The sequence below is a fragment of the Alnus glutinosa genome, chromosome 6 (assembly GCF_958979055.1).
Source record: "Alnus glutinosa chromosome 6, dhAlnGlut1.1, whole genome shotgun sequence".
NCBI lineage: Eukaryota > Viridiplantae > Streptophyta > Magnoliopsida > Fagales > Betulaceae > Alnus > Alnus glutinosa.
Window position 1 is genome coordinate 961,726 of NC_084891.1, and position 12,642 is coordinate 974,367.

Genomic DNA, 12,642 nt, shown 5'->3' on the forward strand with positions numbered 1-12,642 from the left:
CGTGCTTCAGATCTACTACTCTTGATACTCGACTGCTTCACATACTCATAAGACGGTGAAATACGAGCTGGAAATTTTCAAACAAAAGATAACTCACAAACACAATAGATAAATCGAATCTTACGATTTTCCTATTGTAACCACAACAGAGTCTCATCATTGTAGGTTGTCATTCTTCAGATCTACTACTCATTATGCTTGGCCATTTGCAGACTCATATGGGCCCAATTGCGAGACACAAAAAAAAAAAAAAAAAAGTTAGCAAATCATACTATAACATATATTTTTTCTTTCATTTTCTTTTTCTTTTTCCTTTTCTTCTTCTGTCTTTTTTTTTTTTTTTTCTTTTTTTCTTTTAAATTTGAACTAGACATAGGAAACAAGCTCTTGTTTCTTATCTTTTTGAACCAAACACAAGAAAGCTCGTCTTTTTTCCTTCTCCATAAGCCAAACAAAATAGAACTTTCTTGAATCTTCATGTGGGCAGCACAGACTAAGGACATCTCAACGGGATTTTTTTTCTCTTTCTTTGCTGGAGATCATCAATTGTTTGAGAAAACAATTGATTCTTGTGCTTTGATACCAAAATTGACGCAGCAGAAATTAAAACAAATAGAAAATTAAAGAGATAAACATTTTGCTAACGTGGAGTCTCACCAAATTAGCAATAGGGAAGAACAAACCAGCAACTCACCACCAAAAGAACAGAGGAATTACACCCCAAGAAACACAAACATATTTTTATTCAATCATAATCTATCTTATTACAAGAGAATATTATGCTTAAATAGACACTCTAACCTTAACCCTAATGTGATTGACTTTGGGCCAAGGGCCAAGCCCACTTTTAAAATGACAAATAACTTAAACCTAAATTACTAACTATAGGCTAAGCCCATTATTGAATTAGAAACAAAAACTAAATAATTTATTAAAATTAAATGACATATTTATTCTGTCTCGTCCAGTATCATACACTTTATACGAATCCTGCTCAATTACACTGCCTTGCCATTCATGAGCAAAATTCCATGATTTTTCTCCAAACAAATGTACATAGAAAACCATCAGAGTTTTCAATTGCTTCAAACACTATCCAAGTGCCTCAACCAACTTGGTCAAGGCTCTGGAAGTCGAACCAGATGCTGATCCCAAAGCAGCCAAAGCAATTTCTCTCATCTTCCAACTTTTTTCTATTAGCTCTCTCCCCTGTTCCGACTCCATTAACTCCTTAACCCTTCTCTCCAACTCATCCCTACTAACAAACCCATCATCCTCCCTCTTTTTTTTTCTTTTTTTTTTTTTTTTTGAGTAAGTGAAGACTTTTATTACCAACAACCAAACATTACAACCAGAAACTGTCCAACAAAAACAGAGGACAAAACCAGAGCAAACCAAAGCTCACACCCACCAAAACAAACCAGAACAGCAAGACTGCAAGAAAACTAAACCAGAACAGAAAAATATATGTTCCAGTTTAAACAGAGATTAACACTCTCCCTAGTCTTTGTGAATCTACCATTTCCAGAAAATCGGGAACGAACATCCCAATAGATCGATCGTGTAGGGAAATACGGTGTCCAAATATTAGGAACAACCGATTCTCAAGTAGTGCAGCAAAGTTACACTAGCCCAAGAACTCACAACCAAAAGTAGAAGAAAGATCAAAACTAAATGGAAAATGTACTTCTTATTTATGAAATAATAACAATAGAAAAAACTTGGGTTGGACAACAATTGCACAAGATAGAAGAAGGTTTTGGTGGGATATGATGGAATGAGAGACTTGGAAGCATGCCTAGGGTATATATAAGGGTTAGGGAAGGATTCTAGAGTATTCTCACACTTAACTAAGAAGATAAGCATGACTTTTCATGTGACCAAGAAATAACAACGAATTTGTGCATGAAATGATGATAATGTTCCTTGGGAATGTCTAAGATTGTATTGAAAGATGAAATGGGTTGAATGAGGGTAGTGATGGTTAGATGACCAAGGTAGAAGATGGTAGGGTAGAAAGGTTAAGAAAGAGAGAATGACATGTGTCATCCATCATGTGCAAGTGAGTCCCTCCACATTTAAAATTACATTAATTCCTCACTACAATACTCAAAACAAGAAAATTAATAACTGTGGATTCTAGAAAATACACTTTAAAATTTAACACTCTCCCTTAAAGTGATTTTCTAGAAATGATACCAAGCTTCTCTCTTAGGGATTCAAACGGACCTTTGGAAAGCGACTTGGTGAAGATGTCAGCAATGTTGTCCTTACTTCTCACTTCCAAAACTTCAATTAAACCCATTAACACCTTTTCACGAATAAAATGATGCTCAATCTCAATATGCTTCGTCCTTGCGTGACAAACCGGATTTGTTGTGAGCTTTAAAGCACTTTGATTGTCACCATAGATAATTGTTGGTTTGTGAATTGGTGAATAAATATCCTCGATCAGCCGACGTAGCCAAACACATTCTTGTGCAGCAAGAGAAGCCGCTTTGTACTCTGCTTCAGTTGTTGAAAGAGATACTAAATCTTGTTTCTTACTACACCAAGAAATATAAGATGAACCACATGAGAAAGCATAACCGGATGTAGACTTCCGGTCGTCCAAGTCACCACCCAAATCAGCATCGGAAAATCCATGTAACTCAAAGGCACCTCCTTTCTTAAAGAAAAGGCCCATATCAATGGTAAAATATACATACTTCAAGATACGTTTTGCCGCCTCTAAATGTGGTTTTCGTGGTGCTTGCATGTAACGACTAACAAGGCCAACCGAGAATGCAATGTCGGGTCTTGTAATAGTTAAGTAGATCAAACTTCCTACAAGAACCCGATAAGGACGAGGATCGGAAAGAAGCTTGCCCTCATCACGCCTCAGCTTAATGTTCGTATCAAGAGGAGCGGAGCACCACTTGCTTTGGTTCAGCCCAAATCTTCCCACAAGCTTCTTTGCATAACCTTGTTGTGACACAAATATTCCACCCTTGAGAGAGCTAACTTCCAAACCAAGAAAGTGACTAAGCTCCCCCAAATCTTTCATCTCAAACCGAATAGAAAGTTCAGCTCGAAGCTTTGCAATTTCTTCATCATCGTTGCCGGTAACAATCATGTCATCAACGTACAAGAGAACAATGACATGCACCTTGCTTTGCTTCTTAACGAACAAACTAGAATCTGAGTTAGAAGCAAAATAGCCACAAAATTGTAAGTATTCGGCAATCTTACCATACCAAGCTCTAGGTGCTTGCTTTAATCCATATACGGCCTTCTTCAGCTTGCATACATATTCCGGGTGCACCTGAGAAACATAACCATCAGGCTGCTCCATGTAGATATCTTTGTCAATTTCACCATATAAAAAGGCATTTTTTACATCAAGCTGCCATAGTTTCCACTCATGATGTGCTGCCAAGGAAATGACAACTCTAACAGAAATCATCTTTGCAACCGGACTAAATGTCTCCTCATAATCCTCCCCATACTTTTGAGAGAATCCACGAGCAACCAGCCTTGCCTTGTATCTATCAACACTGCCATCTGCCTTACGTTTGATTTTGTAAACCCATTTGCAAGTGATAGGCTTCACTTCCTTAGGCTTTGGCACGAGATCCCACGTTTGATTTTTTATGAGAGCATTCATCTCATCATTCATAGCACTATCCCACTCCTTAACACCTGTGGCTTCATCAAAACAAGAAGGTTCACAATCATCAATAGGATTAGCAAGAAAACATGAGTGCATGCTCACAAAATTTCCATCCCTATACCGAGCCGGCAATACGACTTTCCTCTTAGATCTCCTAAGAGGTGGTACATTTTCTACTTCCTTATCAACATTCTGTCCTTCCAGATCATGGCAATCAACACTACTCCCCCTATTGGATTGCTCCTCCGTAGGTGAAAAAGAAGAAGAAGAAGAGCTGTCTGATGGCATAGGAGCATTAGACGACACTGGTAAACTGATTTATGTATGCTGCTGATTGTGAACACTAGTGTCACCACCAGTACTCCCAATAATAGCACCTTCCGCCTTATAATATGAAGAGACTTCATGAAATACAACATCTCGAGAAATAATAAATTTATGGGTCTCGGGATCCATGCACTTCCACCCTTTTTTCCTTTCATCATATCCAATAAAGATGCATTTATGAGCCTTGGCATCCAATTTAGTTCTTTTTGCATCCGGCACATGAACATAACAAATAGAGCCAAAACCCTTGAAGTGCTTGACACTAGGCTTTTCTTCAAACATTAGCTCATATGGTGATTTCATGTTTATCGGGCTAAGAGGCACCCGATTAATCACATAAGCAGCACATGCCATACCCTCCGCCCATAAGGCTTTCGGTAAGTTCTTTGCATAAAGCCAACTCTTGCAAGTCTCTACCAAGTGCCGAATCTTCCTTTCTGCCACACCATTTTGCTGCGGTGTATATGCACATGAAAGCTCTCTTCGAATGCCTTGCTCTTGACAAAAATTGTGAAAGTTGATAGAAGTGAACTCTCCCCCATTATCAGTTCGAAACCTTTTAATCTTCTTGTCGAGCACACTCTCCACAGTTGCTTTGAACTCTTTAAACCTGGAGAATACTACGGATTTTTCTTTCATAAAATATACCACGTAAATCGTGTATAATCATCAACAAGAACAAGCATATAAAGAGAACCCGAATATGATGGTGTAGTACAAGGCCCCATCAAATCACCATGAATAAGTTCTAAAGGTGATTTGCACCGTGAAAAAGATTTGTCAAATGGAAGACGATGTGCTTTTCCATATTGACAACCCTCGCATACTTCATCCCTACCAAAAGTAGTCAACATGGGCAACCTATTCACCAAATTTTTTAGAACCATAACTTTTAATTTATCCATGCTAAGATGTCCCAATCTAGCATGACAAATTGATGCTCTATCATTTGTATTCATTTTATCAATATAAGAAACTGTAGATGCTAAAACAAATAAGTCTTTAATTCTCTTACCTGTATGAACGACATCTGCATCTAAGATTCTGATATTCTGAAGAAACTTCACATCCTTTGGCCCAAACAAGACATAGTGACCAGCATCAACATCATTGACCACTGAAAAAAGGTTCTTTTTCATCCCGGGAACTTGAAACACACTTTTAAGTGTGATTTGTTCATCTCCATTGCCTTTTATAGTCACGTCCCCTTCCTTCTCAACAGGATGAATGGAGTTGTCCGCTGTGACGATTGCATCATTTCCTTTGTAATCTCGGAAGCTTGAGAATTTGGATTCGTCGCCTGTGAGATGATGCCCGCAACCTGAATCAACGACCCAATCATTTTTATAATCGATTGATGACAAGGCATCAATCGTAGTGGTTCCTGCCATAAAGCACTTTCTCCACTCTTCTTCATGTTCAGGTTCACCTTCCTTCTTGGCTACATATCCTCCTTTGAGTTTCACACGACAATTCTTCTTTATGTGTCCAAGTTTACAACATCGATAACACTTGACACCTTTTCTATTTACATCTCGCTTCTCGAATGATTCTCCACCATCTTCATGCTTGCTAGAACCATCGTTTTTACTTTTGCTAAAACTTTTCTTTTTATTGGAAAAAAGTGCATCTCCTTCACTTCCCGAAATGGAGCATACCGCCATTTGTCGAGCCAATGATTCTTGTGATGTGAGAAGACTTTCAATGTGACGTCCCACATCGCCTGGGAATGAGGATGTGCTTATATGTATAAATGCACCATTTATGACACAACGCGTTTTAAAGCCGTAATGGTCATGAACCTATCAGAACTCCGCAATTAAGTATGCTTCTGCGAGAGCAATCCCAGGATGGGTGACTTCCTGGGAAGTCTGGTTTGGAGAGCCAAAAGCGGATAATATTGTGTCATTGGGGGTGGGTCGTTACAAATGGTATCAGAGCCATTGCCCAGCCTGAGATGGTGGGAGAGTGCACAAGCCCAATGAGGGACGCCAGCGGGGACGCTGGGTTCAAAGAGGGGGTGATTGTGACGTCCCACATCGCCTGAGAATGAGGATGTGCTTATATGTATAAATGCACCCTTTTATGACACAACGCGTTTTAAAGCCGTAATGGCCATGAACCTATCAGAACTCTGCAGTTAAGCGTGCTTCTGCGAGAGCAATCCCAGGATGGGTGACCTCCTGGAAAGTCTGGTTTGGGGAGCCAAAAGCGAACAATATTGTGTCATTTGGGGTGGGTCGTTACATTCAAACTCTACCAAGGTGGGTTGAACAGCCCATCCTTGAATAGACGTAACATAAGGAATATATTCCCTTTTTAAACCACGAATAATATGACGCTTCATTCGTGCCTCCGATATAGGTTCCTCTGGATCAAGGGCAGAAATCTCTGAACAACGATTTTTAATCTTCAAGAAAAACTGAGAAATAGAGAGATAGCCTTGAGTTGTATTTGCCAACTCGTTCTCCATTAGTTGCAATCGAGCCACATCCTTTTTATTGAACAACCCATCAAGGGTAGTCCAAATCTCTCCGGCCGACTTACACCTAATGATATGCTCAAATAGCCCATGGGAAATAGATCTCTTCAAGATAGATTCCGCCTTTGCATTCGCTATTCGCCATTTCTTCAAGTTATCAACGTTCTCTGGAGCATCTTCCGGAGGATTCACATCACCTCCACCAATAACCTCTCATTAGTCTTCTCCAACAAGATAAGACTCCATTCACGATCTCCATATCTTGTAGTTAGAATGGTTGAGCACCTCAACCCCAAAATTGTTAAACCGCCCACCCGAATCCGTTTCCACACCACTAATTGATCTTCTTCACCAAGGATGAATCACCACCACCCTTGAAGCTCTGATACCATGTAGGGAAATACGGTGTCCAAATATTAGGAACAACCGATTCTCAAGTAGTGCAACAAAGTTACACTAGCCCAAGGACTCAAAACCAAAAGTAGAAGAAAGATCAAAACTAAATGGAAAATGTACTTCTTATTTATGAAATAATACAATAATAAAAAAACTTGGGTTGAACAACACTTGCACAAGATAGAAGAAGGTTTTGGTGGGATATGATGGAATGAGAGACTTGGAAGCATGCCTAGGGTATATATAAGGGTTAGGGAAGGATTCTAGAGTATTCTCACACTTAACTAAGAAGAGAAGCATGACTTTTCATGTGACCAAGAAAGAACAACGAATTTGTACATGAAATGATGATAAATGTTCCTTGAGAAGGTATAAGATTGTATTGAAAGATGAAATGGGTTGAATGAGGGTAGTGATGGTTAGATGACCAAGGTAGAAGATGGTAGGGTGGAAAGGTTAAGAAGGAGAGAATGACATGTGTCATCCATTATGTGCAAGTGAGTCCCTCCACATTTAAAATTACATTAATTCCTCACTACATCACTCAAAACAAGAAAATTAATAACTGTGGATTCTAGAAAATACACTTTAAAATTTAACAGATCGAAGCACTTGCTCTTCAGTTTTGGGACATCCATTGTGCTTAATTTCATTTCTTGCTCTCCACAGATGATAAACAGCAGATTGTAGGACTAATCTGCAAAGAGCACCCCACATTCTCTTAGTTTTCCACTGCCTACAGCCTGTATCCATCACATTCAGTCAGTCAATATCAGGATTTTCAATATTACATCTCTGCATACAATTTTTCCAGATTCTAGAACTAAAGCTACATTGAAAGAACAAATGGTCCCGGCTTTCCAACCCATGTCTACAGAAACCACACTGAGTGTCCCCTTTGTATCCCCAAATCAAAAGCCTATCTCTAGTAGTAAGGCGGTTTCTCACAGCCAACCATAACAAGAAAGCTTGCTTAGGGATTGCATAAGGGAACCAAATAAGAGACCACCAAATAACCTCTGGTTTCTTCTTCAACAAAGCATTCCAAGTATCTGAACTCACATAAATTCTTTTACGAGCCACAGTCCAAACCAGATTATCAGAATCTGCTAAATTAATTTCCGGCAGCCTACTCTGAATAGTGACTAACTCTTCAGACCGGGCAGGTTTCCAATACCATTCTCCATTCTTTAAAACATAAGCTACCTTAGCATCAATGCTACTCTGAAAGTCATAAATAACTCTGAAGCCGAAGCCCTCAAGGAGAGGACCACAGGGATGCCAGTCATCATGCCATAAATGAATACCATGCCCATCTCCCACTTCAAACTTAAGAAAGCCTCGAGCACGATTTCGAATACGAAGTAGTTTCCTCCAATTCCAAGAGCAGTCTTGAGGGAGTTTTACATTCCAAAAACTTCTCCCCTTCAAAGATACATATGAGTCCAAGCAACCCAAATAGATCCAGACTTAGCAAATAAGGACCAAATATGCCTGAACATGGAATAAATATTCCAAGTTTCTACGCATTTCAACCCTAGCCCACCTTCAGATTTAGGGAAACAAATATCACCCCATGCAACCTTAGTTTTGGCAGAATCACAATCCTTGCCATTCCATAAAAACCTATTAAATTTTTGGGAAATATCCTTTAGAACACTCTTAGGCAGAATAAAAATACTAGTCCAATTTACTTGTAAGCCATAAAGAACTGAACTAATCAACTGCAACCTTCCTGCAAAGGAAAGCTGCCTGGAAGTCCAAGACCCAATCCTGCTTGTGATCTTTTCTATCAATACTCTACAATCCATAGCAGAAAGCTTGGAAGAAACTAAAGGAACTCCAAGATACCGAACCGGTAGCTTACCTTCCTCCACCTGAAACTCATCCAATAAGAAAATCTTCATTCTAGAGGAAATACCAGCACAAAAGAGAGAACTCTTTGAGGGATTAGCTTTCAAGCCAGACAGCTTCTCAAATTCTAGAAGAGCTGCCTTAACATCCTTGATGGAAGAACTATTCGCCTCAGAAAAACCAACATATCATCAGCAAAGCATAAATGCGTGAGCTGCAATTTAGAGCACCTAGGGTGAAACTTAAAGTTAGGATCAGAACCAGTGAGCTCCCCCATGATTCTAGAAAACACTTCCTTCCATGGCAATGACAAACAAATACGGGGAAAGGGGATCCCCTTGCCGCAAACCTTTAGCCCCCTTAAAATAGCCAACCAAGGTGCCATTTATAGAAATAGAAAATCGAGGGGATGTAATGCACTCTTTAACCCAATTTATGAATCTCAAAGGAAAACCAAAACAAGATAGGCAATGGATAATAAAATCTCAATTGATTGAATCGTACGCCTTCATCAAATCAATCTTCATAGTACATCTAGGCTTTCCATCCTTACGATGGTAATTTCTGACCAATTCCTGGGCCATCATCCTCCCTCTGCTCCAAGTCAATAGCCATCTTCATATCATTCACCAAAACGTTCTTGTTCAGGTGCTGCTCCGCGTAGAGCGGCCAAGCCACCATCGGCACTCCTGCAACCACCGCCTCCAACACTGAGTTCCACCCACAGTGAGTCACGAACCCCCAATTGATTCTTTTCTCAGCACAAACACTTGGGGTGCCCACGTCTTCACCACCATGCCCCTGTCTTTGGTTCTCTCCAGGAACCCTTCTGGCAACGCACCCTCCAAATCGAACTCTGCAGCATAATTCTCAGCCTGCTTGGTTTTCTCATCGCGTGTTGGCTTTTTCACCACCCACAAGAATCTATGCCCACTCCTTTCCAACCCATAGGCTATCTCTTTTACTTGCGCCACCGATCGAGAACGATCCTCAGCTGCCAAAGCACAAGTACACAACACTTCCACTCGGTTGGCTGTCAAGCCATGACAAACATTCATCCTCAGGCGCTCTATCACATTTATTTACATCTTCTCCTGCGGGCCCTTCTGCGTCAGCAATCAAAGGACCTATATAGTAAACAGACGGAGTTGGCAAATCAGGAACGCATACACCATCAGTAATGGCCTTTATGGCTTTTGGCTTCAGGTCCTCAAACATGTTAGCTATTATCCCATTAGATTTTGGAAGATGTGAACTGAAGTAGAGCATGTCCCAATAAGCGGGGTCGTCACGGTCGAGTGTTGGTCTTGGCATATGTGTTGCTTTCAACAGTGATGACATTCCGGGGAAGTGAAGCTCTGTGGAGGTGAGGTCCTTGAAGTTCTTAGTGGTTTGCTCGTAGATCTTGGGGAGGTATAAGAAGGCAGCGAGAGAATAAGCACCAGAAGCGTAGAAATAATAAACAGGAAGGTTGAGATCTTTGGCTATGGGAAGAGCAGAGGTGCAGAAAAGGTCGATGATAAGGGCACGGATGGTGGATGTGGAGGATATTTGTTGGAGTGCCTGGGAGGCATGGGCTAAGCTGAGGCGGATAAACTCGAACGCTATCGCGGAGGCGCTGGGAGTTGGGGTGGTGTCAACGGAGTTAGAGGGTAGTGGTGAAAAGAGATGGAGGGATTGGATTGAGAGACATGGTGGATGTAGGAGGTGACGCTTGGGTTGTCCCAAATGGAGCCGGTGGTGATGAGGATGGTGATGGAGAATTTGTGAGCGTATTGGTGGAGGATGAGCTTGCCAAGCTCAACCACGGAGATCATGTGGCCCATGCCTGGAGCTGGGGCTAGGACGATTGTGTCTTGCATCTCGTTTACTTTGGCTTCTCTGGTTTTGTTTTTGGCTTTGTGTTTGAACAACGTTGTAAGTGATAAACATAGCTAGTAACTTGAGCCCTAGTCTACCTACTGCATGGCGCCAGACACGGCACGTTCCACTGGGAATCATGTGAAGCATAGCATTTTCACAACTATCAGCGTTGGACGCACGGTGTTGGGCATGTGAATCATATGCCAGCTGATGTTCTCTCTCTTTCTAGTGAAGCAAACTAACGAAGAACAACGTTAGAAAACTCCATATGCACCCTCAGACTTCTAGTTTCTATATAATATCCTTTGACCAAGTAAAAGAGGTTTAGTAAAAAAAATTAATTTCTGGTTTTTTCGAATCCATTAATTTTTCCTAAAAGTAGACAAAAACATCAAAGTCAAATTCAATTTTAGGCAATTTCATTATTATTAGTAAAATGTTTTCAGATAAGAATTTTAGTTATAATTTTTCTACAATAGCGGCAATTTTTTAGTAGCCTTTACCGAAAAGGCCGCTAATATTAGTAAGAGTAGCGTTATTTATTATATTGTTATATAACTATCATACAACTTGATAATGTTGGAGTAACTCAGTCTTTTCGAATCAATTCTTGTAAAAAAATAAAATCAATAATTAATTTTCACTGTCACTTCATCCTAATTGTATATCAGTCATATAGCAGATACCATGGTGGTGCTCCTCTTTGGCAACTCGAATCTATTCATTATCAGTGTTCATATCCCTGCTTTCGTTCTCAAGTTTGTTTGGTGTTGTAGTAGGAGTTCAAGTAGATTTGTGTTTCCATTTGATGTAGTTTTCTCATTTCCCCTCGTACTTGCTTAGAAAAAAAATACTTAATAATTAATATACATACATGTATTTATATAACTTATTTTTATATATATACACACACGAACAAGCTAATGAGTCGAGAGCCAAACTTATACGACTGAAGCACTGAACAAATGCTTGGAGGGTTATTATAAGGTGTTATGTGGGCATGAAACCAAAGGTTTGGATGCTGTGGCTACCTATGGCAGTGTGGTGGTATAACATCAATCATCACTCTTCTACTGGGTTAACCCCATTTAAGGCTCTATATGGGAATGTCCCTCCGAGGTCGCTATCTTATGTGTCTGGAACTACAGCTAATGAAGCAGTAGCCAGTAGACAAGCAATTGAAAAGTAGGGAGCAAATAATTCAGCTATTGAAAGAGAATGTACAGAAATCTCATAGCAAGAGGAAGATGTATGCAGACAAGTTCAGAACAGAGAGAGTAATCAATGATGGAGATTATATCTTCGCTTATAGTCTTATCGCCAAAAATCTGTAGCAATGCGAAGACATTTAAAGCTTGCTCCTAGATTTTTTGGTCCTCTTATCAGATCATCAGAAAAAAGGGGTATAAACAAAATCTACCTCAAGATTCACGTATACATCCAATTTTTCATGTTTCTTGCCTTAAAAAGAAGTTGGGCGAGTAGATCTTACCCCTACCGACCTTAATTGCCTCCAGTGGACAATAATAGCGAGTTGAAACCTGAACTTGAGGCCACCTTGGACAGACGCTTGAAGAAGGTGGGAAATCGGCCTCTGACTGAAGTTTTGGTTCAGTGGCACGGTGCTCCGACAGAGGACAGCACATGGGAGATTCTTTACAAGCTAGCTACGAGACACTTACCCACACCTTGTGCGCAAAGTGTTCTAAAGGAGGATCATTTATTATATATACATAACCTTACGGTTATGTCTGAGGTAAGACGTCGGCTAGGGTTTTCAAAGAGGAAAAGCGTGGAAGAGTTCATTTAATGAAATTGATACTATCCATTTTAAATAAAATGTCAAGATTTGAAGTTAATGCATCTAACAATGTATATGAAGTCAATGTTGACATGTCTTTTAAAGTTAAAAATAATGTGAAATTATATACACTATTAGATATATTAACTTTAAATTCTGATCATAAAACAAATACCATCCATTTTTCAAATAGGATCCTATTCCAATTCCCATGTGTAGCTGGAACTGGAAGGCAGCTTGTGAAGCAAAGATGCGAGCCAGTGCGTT

The 12,642-nt window shown here is 40.0% G+C and overlaps 1 pseudogene; it reads right to left on the reverse strand.

Moving 5' to 3' along the window:
• Positions 1-963: 963 nt before the first annotated feature.
• Positions 964-10,606, reverse strand: LOC133871900 (UDP-glycosyltransferase 88F3-like; annotated as a pseudogene).
• Positions 10,607-12,642: the final 2,036 nt, after the last annotated feature.